This window comes from Tympanuchus pallidicinctus, unplaced genomic scaffold, assembly GCF_026119805.1.
Source record: "Tympanuchus pallidicinctus isolate F22 unplaced genomic scaffold, pur_lepc_1.0 scaffold11, whole genome shotgun sequence".
In the NCBI taxonomy this organism is placed as follows: Eukaryota; Metazoa; Chordata; class Aves; order Galliformes; family Phasianidae; genus Tympanuchus; species Tympanuchus pallidicinctus.
The window spans coordinates 22,428,249-22,440,552 of record NW_026294627.1 but is presented as its reverse complement, the minus strand read 5'-3'; the positions used below and the strand labels follow the sequence as shown (position 1 = coordinate 22,440,552).

General features: G+C 38.0%; 1 long non-coding RNA gene across 1 annotated transcript; it reads right to left on the bottom strand.

Moving 5' to 3' along the window:
- Nucleotides 1-6,392: 6,392 nt before the first annotated feature.
- LOC128074898 (uncharacterized) lies at nt 6,393-11,650 on the bottom strand. The gene is made up of 3 exons (XR_008203499.1): nt 11,410-11,650; nt 10,777-10,802; nt 6,393-6,966 (listed from the first exon to the last, which is right to left on the bottom strand). It is a non-coding gene; the product is annotated as an uncharacterized LOC128074898 (long non-coding RNA).
- Nucleotides 11,651-12,304: the final 654 nt, after the last annotated feature.

The window sequence follows — 12,304 nt, the reverse complement described above, 5'->3', positions numbered from 1 at the left end:
CAGGACAAGAGGATTTGGGAGAAGCAGTAACTGGAGCTGATGTGAATACTCACCTGTGTACCTTCAGATTTCATAGAGTTATAACACATCCTGACTCGGAAGGGAACCACAAGGGTCATGGAGTCCAACTTCTGGCTCCACACGACAATACCTGATATTTGCAAACTATGTCTGAGAGCTCTGCCCAAACGCTCTTTGAACATGGGCAGCTCAGGGCCATGCCTCCTGCCCTGAGGAGCCTGTTTCATGCCCGCTGTCCTCTGGTGAAGAACCTTTTCCTGATACCCAACTCGACCTTTGATTTTTTTCAGTTAAATTTTTGATGATATAGAAAAGTAGTGTTTTCTTCAGTGCCTCAGCAAAGAGCTCAGTTCTACGGCTGAGGGCTAATTTTAAAAATTAACTCTCACAATTTCTTAGTTAAATTCTACTCTTTTTGCCCTGGAGCAGAAAGCAGTATTTTATTTAGGCATGCCCTAGTTTTACACTGCGTAAGATAAATGAGAAGGAACAGGAAAAAATACAGTCTGGGACTGTAACCTTAGGACACCACGCGGGGGTACACAGCAGGCTGTTGCTAATGGAAAGTCTTTTCTGGGAAATCTTAACCTAAGTCACTTTACTTTAAAAATAAGCAAAAGTGGTGGTGGTGGGGGGGGAGGGGGGGTAGGTTTATAAAAGTTCATACACATTAAGAGAAAGTCCAAGCCATAAATTTTGTGATCCTCTTAGCCTTTCAAAGGTCATGGATTCGTTCTTTGATTCGTTCATTCTCCTCTATGCTGAGGAGCCATGGACTGTACCCAAAGCCCAGCTGAATTCTTAGCCAATAGCATCCCAAAATACATCATCAGAGTGAATGCTCTAGGGTGCCAGTTACTTGTTAGTCATTGACTTGGTATAAATCCCTGTCAACTAAAACGAGACATATTTTAGTAAATCTGTAAGTTTATATGAACAACAAAAACATACATAAATGAACCTTAAGCAGGTTATAAAAATCTCTGCTCCTGCTAATGATCCACATTCTCTTTTTTTTTTTTTTTTTTTCTTTTTCTGTATCAAGGTGGGGAAAACTGTCTTTTAACAAAACCTTCCAGTTTGTACAAGGATACATAGGTTTGGAAAGCACATAGTTAAGGAAGGGAAGGCAGACCTGAGAGATCATCTTTTCTTCCTCTTTTGTTAAGCCTTTAAAAAGATATTGCAGCTCCTGTTAAACTTGCCTTAGGCAAATATCAATAGCAGCTAACTGGAAAGAAAGGCAAGAGTGAAGGAAGGGAAGGGAAGGGAAGGGAAGGGAAGGGAAGGGAAGGGAAGGGAAGGGAAGGGAAGGGAAGGGAAGGGAAGGGAAGGGAAGGGAAGGGAAGGGAAGGGAAGGGAAGGGAAGGGAAGGGAAGGGAAGGGAAGGGAAGGGAAGGGAAGGGAAGGGAAGGGAAGGGAAGGGAAGGGAAGGGAAGGGAAGGGAAGGGAAGGGAAGGGAAGGGAAGGGAAGGGAAGGGAATGACAGTGATTTACAAGGATGGCTTGTTACAGATGTTCACTTCTTACACATGTACCACATGCCCTTGCTTTTGCACATTTTCTTCTGAACATTATTCTTTCAGTCAAAATGGGACACGCCAAACCTTGAAGTAGAAACTATATTTAATCTGTGCTGTTTTTCTTTCTCTCTGGTCTGTTGCATAGCCTAAATACATGGCACAGAATGCAGTGGACTGGAGAATCTTGATACTTAAAAATAACTCCCATTTTCTTCTAACTGATGATTTATTTATTTTTTTGTACAGCACTAGAAAATCACTGATTTCAGTATTTAGAACAGTAATGGAGTTCTAATTTCTTAAGTACAATCAGGAGTGCAATTTGGGGAACTTTCAAGTGATTTTTTCAAGCATGCTGTTTCTCTGCCTTCTAGTAACCTGTAGTCTCAAAACAAAAACAAAAACAAAAAAGGAGGGGGATGATGTTTTGAGAAACTGAGTTGAGTGTCTTTTCTAAAACTGATACTGCTGGATTGAATGCAAGTGTCCGAAATTCCAGGATGAGGATTAAATCAGCCTCTTTGAAAAGTGGCAGGGGAGGGTTCAGCCCTCATTATCCATCTTCCTGAAGCCAGCAAGGTTGTGTATGTGTGTGAATTCAGGGGAAGAGTTGACTAAGAATTGTAAGAACATTGCATGTCTTGAAGGCAGCTGACATAGTGCATATAAATAATGCCTGAGCTCTTTTGTGGTATACAGCAGCACTGAATACACTTCCAAAAATAATGACAAAGACGTTTGTTCAAGAAACCTACCGCCTGGAGCTGAAAACACTTGTAAACTTCTTCAAGGAGTACTCCAAAGTACGTCTTAAAAGATTTTCTCTATAATGTTCTCTTTATAGAACAATAAATTGTGGTGAGACTTAAGATGAAATGCTTTTTCCTACCTACCGTTAGATTGTGCAGCATTAGTCTCTTGAAATACAGCTGGAGATTGATTGCTTGTTAAAGAACATTTGAGACAACCTACTGTAAACAGTAACTCACAAATATCAATGTGTTCTTCAGGCACTACTTCTATGTATATAAGTATGTATGTATTTATTTATTTAGAGATAGTGAAGACTGTTACTCCATTTGAAAAGGGAATGGAGGAATTACCCATGTGATGCACAAAGATCTGTACTCTTCTTCACTGCTCATAGAAGTATAGCCACTAAAGAACTGACTATTCCAAGATTCTTTCTTTGCAGTTTGTATGAACAGTTACATATAAGTAACACTGAACTACTCATCAGCCTCCACAATGTAGAGTCAAAAGACTTAACAGTAATTAATCATAGAGTCAAAGAATATCTTGGGTTGGAAGGGAACCACAAGGACCATCAAGTCCAAATCTAACATGTTTAGTAACACATTAATGAGTTAAACAAATAGAGCAGGAACCTTACTAAGAACACAGCACTGAACTTGGGTCCCCAAAAATTTAACTGCCTTACCATCTCTTCTTCAAAGAGGACTATTGAGTGAAAATCAAAAGCTTCTGCAGCACCTTATAATGAGCACCCAAAATGAAGATTTGCAATTGTTTTGGAACAGAGCCAAATATTTTTATTACCAAGAGCCAAATTTTTTATTACTGCGGAGTGGTAATTGAATGGAACAGGATCTGATCCAAATAATTTTGGTGGGTTTCAAATCTTGCCCTAAAATTGTTTGAAAATAACTAAATTCAAATGAGAGTTAATGGCAGAGCTCCGACACTACATTGAGCAATGATGTTCGCGCTTGGTGGTATCTGTATTCTTTGATCTTTCATCTCTTTAGATACCACGGTGTTCTGGGAGGTTTCAGAGTTTGTTTCTTTTTCTCCAGTAGTTCAATTACATTTCTGTTGTTTCTCTGAGCCAAAATAGGCAGCCAAACTTGCTCTCGTTACTTTCATTGGAACAATAACACAAAAGTAAAGGAATTTTTCAAAACAAAGCCCATTGTAAATCATCTATTTTTACGAGCAGGAAAATACAGGAGCAAGACAGGGTTGGCTGCCACCACACAGTTAATTCTCAGTCTTTAGGAAGCTCCCACAGCAAATACAACATCTGTCCACCAGCTACTTGTTTAGAAGACCAGTCATCTTCTTTTAGGGTATGGTTAATTAACAGAGTGAACTGATTAGAGAACTCTAAACCAACAATCAGAAACCCTGCTATCTCCTTCAGCAAGCAGATCAATGTAACCAAAAGTCTCCTTGTTGATGTCTTTCCTTGTACTGGAGACAGTGCTCTGCTCTATAAAAACTATAAAAAAGAAAAAATTCCTCTTGAATCAGAACAAAATTTTGTGAAAACTTCCAACCTAGAAGGTAAACATGGACATTTGCATCTGCCAGGTTTTTCCAAACCATTTAGATACTTGGATATATCTCCTGAACTTGCCCCGTGTTTTTGCAATTATTCTTTTCAACAGGAAATTCTGTAGTTGCATAAAGAGTCTGTAATAAGTCAGACAAGAAACATTTAGCTCAGTGTCTCTTTGTACCTTACTGTTTTTTCTTTTTTTATCATTATGCTATTTATCAGAACTTTAAGCAGAGAAAGACATGAGGGAATGATTTTGGAAGTGCATTCATAAAACTTAATATCAGGAAACTAAACTCCAGAAACTAATCTACCTATATTTATTTCTTCTAAAGAGAGAGAAATGGAGAGAAGGAGGAGAGAGGCTTTCAGAACACAGATTGGAGTTGAAATTCAGAAGTTTTGACTTACCAGCTGGAATATTTTAATATGGTTCTCATTAGAGGAATTTGGTGAGATTTACTTAGGTCTCTGAATCCCAAGTTACACATGAATTTAAATCCCAAATAAAGCAAAGAAGGAAGACAGAACCTTTCTTTCTGCATCTTCGCAAGTTTTGCTTAAGTTGGGCAATTCAGACCCAATATTACTTATGAGCAAAAGAATCATACAAGCACTTATGAATGCTGTTACGTTCCAGATCCTGAGACATTACTCAGCACTGATGAGAAAACTGTGCATATCCTGCATAGGATTAATTGCAGGAAGAATTAGTCATGCTGGCTGACAGGGTTAACAGAAATTCATCCCTTCTCTTTCAGCGAGCTACTGAATTACTTTGCTTTTACAAGTCTAAATTATTCATGGAAGAACTTAATGAAAATGAATTTCAGCCTCTTGGTTATGAAATGTCCATTGTGGCAGTGCCACAAATCACAATTTGTGATTAATTGCTAGAATATCTTTTGTTTTTTCTTATTTCAAAATGCCCACTGCAGACACTTCCATCAGAAGAACCATGCTAAATACAATGTATTTTCAGTTATCACTGGGGGTGGGAAGAAATCTTGATTTTCATTGGGAGGATACAGTACAAATATGTGTACACCAAACTGTGGCTGGGATTCAGGTGGAAGTGCAGCAGCAGTGCTTTAAGCTATTAAGCAGACCTTAGCTGAGACATGTTGACAACGTGAATCACAGTGGACTGAGAAGTGATAAGTATTTATAAATAAATGCAAAAACAATGAAGCCTGAGTTTTCTTAACAAAGCAGATAGCACAAAAGTACTCAGCTGTAATTAAGTACCATTCTGAAACTCTGAGTTTTAAAAAATGATTTCTAAAAAGTAAATAATCTTTGATTTCAGACCAGTGGGCTGCTGTCACTGCTAACTCATTCTCCAAATTCAGGCTGCTACAAAAGCTCACTTTAATCCATGCAATCTGACTTGTTCGTTTCAAAATGAGTATTCATATGATTGAGAAGTATTTCTAGATTTGTGAATTGAATTTAAAAGCATATTAGGCAACATATTTCAGCCTATATATTCCTTGATACAGTAGAATTTAATAAATTCAGGCTGACATTTTCTTATCAGAGGCAACCTGACAGAAGGTAAAAATCTTGATCTTTATACCGAAACCTTGAGCAGCGCATACACTTAACCCAGCTGAAACCTTAAGCATCTCTAGCTTCCTCTTACTTAGGACACTTTGGTAAATCAGTGAAACCACTGACACTTACTGATATAAATATTTTGTTTATAGCTCCTCCTTTTCTGGGGCTTCAAATTTTTTGTAGTGACACTGAAAGGCATAAAGACTGAAAAGTATCCGGGAGAGATGAAGAATTTACAGATCTTCTAGCAAGAATGAACTGCTAAATGCTTTTTAGTTTCTTTTGAGTCTTAGTTTCCTTTCAGCAGATGGCACTGTGAGAGCATTTGAACTGAATCCTCCAATATATTTCTCTTTATATTATAGACATAAATTAGTCATTAATATTGGCATTTGGCATTTCAAGATAAGTGTCTATCTTTTAAAGTGATCTTTGAAATTACTGGGATGGAAGTTATTAAATGAAAAATCCAGTAGTACATACATCACTGGTTTGGGATACCTCATTTTTGATAACTTCAAATATGTCTAGTAACGTCAGGATTATTTTAAATTAAACTAAAATGAAATCCAGTCTTCTTTTTTTTTTTTTTTTTTTTTTTTTTTTTTTTTTTTTTGTTAACATGTATCTGTAACATTTTTTATTTTAGAATCATTTTTTCTTATGCTTAAATTTATGTCATGCATTTAAAGAGAAGAGAGAATACCAGACTGGGGATTACATTTTCTCTCAGCTCTTATGCAAAAGTGAGAACAGACTTGAGCCAGTCTATCCATCATTCTCTATTAAGTATTTCTTGGAAGCTTGTTGCAATACTGTTTAAAGCCTTTATGCTTTCACAAAGACGGATGTTTGGCTTTGGATCAATATTTGGCTTTGATCTCAATCTTTCAAGTATTAATTTAAAGCTGAATCCTCCAAATACCAGTTTAATACCAACTCAACCACTTCTTCCTAGCTTTTCTGATTCATTCTTCACCCCTCTCATTTCTTTCTCAGCCACCACTTATCCAGTTGGTTTCCCTTACACAAGGGGCTTCATCTGCAGCTCTTCTATTGCTAATTCTCAGAAAGCCCTGAATTTCCAAATCCATCAGCTCTTCCTTTGCTTTTTGCTCTTAACAAGTTTCTCATCAGATATAGCAACAGGATTGTTGCCTGTTGTAGGGAACAAAGGTTCTCTCTGGATGCTAAATAAAAAGCAGATATGTTAGAATTAAAAGTAAAGTGAAAGAACAGTCTTTTAGAACATGGAACAACTGACTGTGTTGTTTGAAAGAAATACCCCCTCTGACAAAAACTAAGATGATGCACGGTCTTTCTGAATCTTTAGATGTTGTAGTTGTTCAACTTATTGGTATGGAGTGAGTTAATGAATTGCATGTTCTAGAAGTCAGGTAATTTTTGACAAATTGAAATTTGAAAAGATTTGTTTTTCCAGCAAAAAAGAAGATTACTATTTTTTAATGTACAGTAATTATTTTTTCCTGTCCTCAAGAATACTCTTGACCTTTCAAAGCTCTTCTTCTCTCTCTTATTCTCCATATTCCCACTTCTTTCCTGGAAAAAAAAGGAAAAAAAAAACAAATTGAAGCACCAGCATCAGTGGAGTCACAACTTGTACATCATGTTAGAAACAACAACTAAGAGAGCAGGCTATATGAGTTAAATTTTCTCAATATCCTCACTAATAATGGTGACAACGCTAGCACTAACAGATAAAATAGGTAGGAACACTCAAAATGGAAAAAATAATGAGGAGAAAGAGCAACTGTCGAAGACCTGCATGTACCTTCAACAACTCCCTCAAGGAATATATGCATTAATACTTTCTTATGAAATGTTTTGCTTTTCATTTAATAGACCTACTCTCAATGGCTCTGGTTCATGCTATGTAAATGCCTGTTGATCTCCAACTAATAATTCCTGCAATTGTTGACTAATTTCAGCCAGATTTGGCCACTGTGAAGAGTAGTGTGGGGCACAGAGTTCACATTTCATGAGATAAACACAGGAGTAGATGCAAAAGAATTCAGATTGTTGATGAAAGTCTGAGCAGTTACATCAACCATTAGACATCAATGATACCAGGAAAGAGATGTTTGAATTCACACAAAAGCAGGAAAGATTTATTTGGAATTTACACTGACTTAAGTGACAAGTAAAGGTCACAAGACCTCAGGAAATTGAGCTTTGGAAGTCCCTCTGCACACAGGACTAGCTGCTTTTTAGAAGCCTTTTTCTTCTCTCTCTATTTGCCCTCTTCCTAAAGATATGCACATTCTTGCATTAAAAGCTGGAGATTTCGAACTAAAGGATTTAAAAACATAATTATTGGCAAATCCATGTTTGCAACTTTTCAAAAACAGTCTCACTTTTTTGGGCATTTCCTTTGGTACATAATTATAAACCAAAAGATTTTAGACTGAAGACCTGTGCTTGATTTAATTATCTGTATATAAAAGTGTGAAATGAGTTGTTAACAGTGGAAATGACTTGTTAGTTCCCTGATACAAATGGCTGAGAGGGTGTAACTTACCCAGATGTCAGTGCACATTCCCTTACAAAAAGGTTAAAGAATAGCTCTGCTGCAGCTCTTATGCAAAGGTCTTGGTTACAGAGGAGGGCTACAGTGGGACTATGCAGCAATGGAATCTCTAGAGACATTGTGACTGACTCATACCAGCAGTAGCTGAAAGGATTGTGCATTTCCCTTTAAATACAATAAATAAATTCCAATTAATTAATTAAGGAAAATTGATGAATTTTGTTTGAAAGAAGGAATTTCTAGGCCAGAAGAGTTCCCACCTCAGTACATCTGACCAATTTGTAAAATTTTGTCTCCTTTGCAGCATTTTGCTGACAACAGAAATTCCACCAAAACAGTTCTTTTCTTCTTTGTTACCTATTCCTGCCTCCAGAATGTCTTTTGCAGGAGCTGCCTGTTCTTCTTTATTTTCATTGTTGAATCCTTACCTGGGATCATTAACCTTTCCTCAGATATTTTAAATTACTTGTCCTGAGACTAGAAGTAATTCCCAGAGTATTACCCAAACTAATAGCTGTTACTCTGGTAGCAGTAACTTAAATCACTTTATTTTTTTACAGTGCATTGTAGACACATTAATGTCAGTTCTTACTGATCTCTTTCTTTGCAGACATTCTCACATTCAATAGAGCCTCAAGAAAAGTTAAGTACATCATCAGACTGAAAATGTTATAAGTAACTCTGGCATTTATGCGAGGAAAATTGTCCCTTTTCTGCAGTAGTTCTATTAGGATCAATTCAAATATTATCTGATTTTTCTTTTCAGCCAGTCACCTCTTCCTGTACTTGCGAAAGCAAATTGCTCTGAACTTTACAAGACAGCAACAACGGGGGAAAAAAAGAAGAAAACATGAGAAAAAATTTCTTTACTATGATGGTAACAGGGCACTGGAACAAGATGCCCAGAGAGTTGTGGAGTCTCCTTCTCTGGAGATATTCAAAACAACCCTGGCACTTTTCCTGTGCGCTACTGCAGGGAATCTGTCTTAGCAGAAGGGTTGATCAATTCTAGTTCCTATGATTCTGTGATTCAGTGAAGAGCAAACAAAAAGAATGGCCAAAACAAAACAAAACAAACAAACAAAAAAAAGAACAACAAAACCACCAACCGACCAAAAAGCACATGGCAGAGTATAAAGGATTCTGGCATTAACAGTTCTTTATCCCTTCTACCTGTGAGCAGATCTCTCATGCAGAAGCAGAGGAGTTAAATATGAACAGATACATATTACACAGTGTAGGAAAACCAACATGCAGGAGGGAAAAAAAGGAAAGAGCCTGTGATTCACCAGTGGGAAAATGCTATTTGCAGGAATCCTCACCCACTACAAGCAAGATGAAGACCGGCATGGCTGGAAGTTTGTGGAAAGGAAGTGTGACCAACGGGCACTCACTGCTTGGCCATGTCCCAAGTTGTGCTCTAACAAAGGTGAGAGAAAAGGAGGAGAAAAACCATCTCCTCTCCTGACTGTCCCAGGTGTGATCAGCCAGGGCACCAACCATGCCGCAATATAGCTGTGATTGCTGCCCTGTATTTCCAGACGTTGGACCTCTGCTGGAGGAAATGGTAGGTCTGATTACTGATAACAATGAAAAGGTACTGAACACCTTCTTTGACTCACTCTTTACCAGATTCTTCCCAGGCTTAGGCTTAGGTCTTTGAGACTGTCTCCCATAATATCTTCATCTAGAAGCTGTTGATGAAAGGACTTGATAATCAGACAAAGAAGATCAAAAGCTGGGTGAACTGCCAGGCCCAGAGAGTGATGGTCAGAGGTTCAAAATTAAACTGAAGGTCAGTAATGAGTGCTGTTCTACGGGGATCAACAATGGATTCAATCCTGTATTATACAGGATCACTACCATTGATTTCCATCAATGACCTAGACAGTAGGGTAGAGTGCACCCTCAGTACATTTTCAGATGACCCAAAATTGGGGAGAGTTGACTCTCCATGTTGCCAGAAAGACCTCAACAGGCTGGAGAGATGGGATGACAGAAGCCTCAAGAAGGTCAATGAGGAGAAATGCAAATTCTTGTACATGGGGAGGAAGAAATCTAGTATGAAATCCCAGCTATGCTTTCTTGGTCAGAAAGTAGTTTTGCAGTAAAAGACCTGGGGTCTTGGTAGGCACCAAGTTGAGCAAAAAGTCAGTAGTGTGCCCCAGTGGTAAAGGAAGCCAACAGTAACCTGGGCTGAATTAGGCAAAGCACTGTCAGCAGGTGGAAGGGGGTGATCCTTACCTCCTCCGCTCAGTGCTGGTGAGAACACAATTGGAATAATATGTACACTTCTGGGCCCCCCAGCACAAGGGACACGTGGATATAATGAAGCAGATCCAACAGACCCATATTTTTGCCACCAAAATTATCAAGGGGCTGGAACATCTCTTCTATGAGAAGAGGCTGAGAGGGTTGGAACTATTTAGTATGTTTTTTCCAGGGGCGGATCTTATCAGTGTACATGAAGGATGGAGCCAGGCTCCTGTTAGTGGTGTCCAGTGCCAGGATCAGAGGCAACTGGCACAAACTGGAGAATGGAACATTCCCTCTGAACACCAGGAGCCCTTCTGTGCTGTGCAGTGATGAAGTACTGACACAGTCTGCCCCAGACACTGTGGGACCTCCTCCTTGGGGATCTCCCAGAGCCACCTGGACATTGCCCAAAATCCTGCTGGGGAGGGGACTGGATCACATGTTCTGCAGTGGTTCCTTCCAACCTAAAATATTCTGTGATACATCTGTTTTAAACCTCTGTACAAAAGAAAAACAAAACAAAAAACAACCACAACAAAAACCCACAACTCCCTGTTTAAACCTACCTCTTTCCAAAAAGTGACAGAGCAGTCTAAAAAAAAGAATAATAACCAAGCGTCTTTGACATAATGAAGACTTTATACATGCTCTTAACTATACACACAACATTTAATCTCATTAATTTTAGTGGAAAGTGCAGTGGTGTAAAGACATAGGTAAGTCAACAGGCTTGAGCTGTGTTTAAATTTCAGGTATGTAAAAAGACTGTAAAGTTGATATTTTCTGTGAGTAACAATTTTTTTTTGAAATTCTTTTTAGAAGACCATCACAGGTTTCTTAGGGTGTTTACAGGGCAGCATATAAAACACTGATATGATTTTTATTACCAGTACATTCATAGGAAGCAGGGTGAATTATCTTTTGGGTATTTAGGTGTTGAAGACAAATTCAATCTGAATCTGAGTTAGAATATTAACTCCAGGTACATTTCAACTTTTGTGAGCTTCTGTATTTAATGTTCTTTGGAGCATTACCATCAGACAAATTTGTCAAAGCTGTGGCAGAGATAAGCTTAATAACATCTAAAATTTTGCTTTTTAAATTTAAAAGTAGGCTGTTTAGCTGGTTAGTCTTAAAAATAAATTCAGGCTCCTGTCTTCTTAGGGACAATCTCTCCCAGTTCTCTGCAAGCTTCTCACTTCTTAATAAGTAATGAGTATTCGGGCAAACAGAAACCCAGACGTTCAGTAATAGCTTGTTTCAGCAATTCTTTTTTAAAATGCTCTCTTCTCTGGCCTGTTCCCAACTGCCTGAATCTCTCCCTTTCGGGCTCCACTGTCAAATACCTCCAATTACTGCCAGAAAATTGTGGCTCACTGTTATTTTAATGAAGAAATTTTACTTTGCAGACATTGGTGTTTCTCTTGGTCTTTTCTCCTCTCCTTAGGATGGCTTAACATATCACTCTACCAGGAGAAAAAAAAATGAAACAAAGTAGATGGATACAAATTCCTATAAAGCATAAGACGTCATACAATTTATTCAGCATAATGCACATTCAAAATTGATTATACCTACCAAAAAAATAAGACTGATGGGGTTCATGTGTGGGACTGAAACCAACAGATTTAAAAACAATGTTTTTTCAATGACCTGGAATTTTAGTACAATGACTTTTAGTGTAAAATCTACCCCCGCCCCCCGCACCCCACTCCCAACAAGGAACAAGGTAGAATTTGAAGAAATTACACCTCTGGCTGCATTTTCTGGAATGTATTTATCAGACATCCATTATATTATTATTTTCTTTCTGAAATGGGTCTGGTGAATATAGGATTTTTATTTCCTGTTTGTGTGGGTTTTACATGGAAAGATTCAACATGATCTGTGATTAACATCATTAAACTGCATTGGTATCTAGGATACCAGTAAATCCTGAATATTTGAGATTGAAAGTACTCACTATCTAGAATAAAATTCCGTTAATGATTTGTGTGTGCGTACATTAGGATTCCAGCAACACTGGACTCTCATAAATTCAGTCTTTAAGTTGTGAATGCAGCATTTTACATTATGTGCTGAAAGAAGGGACCA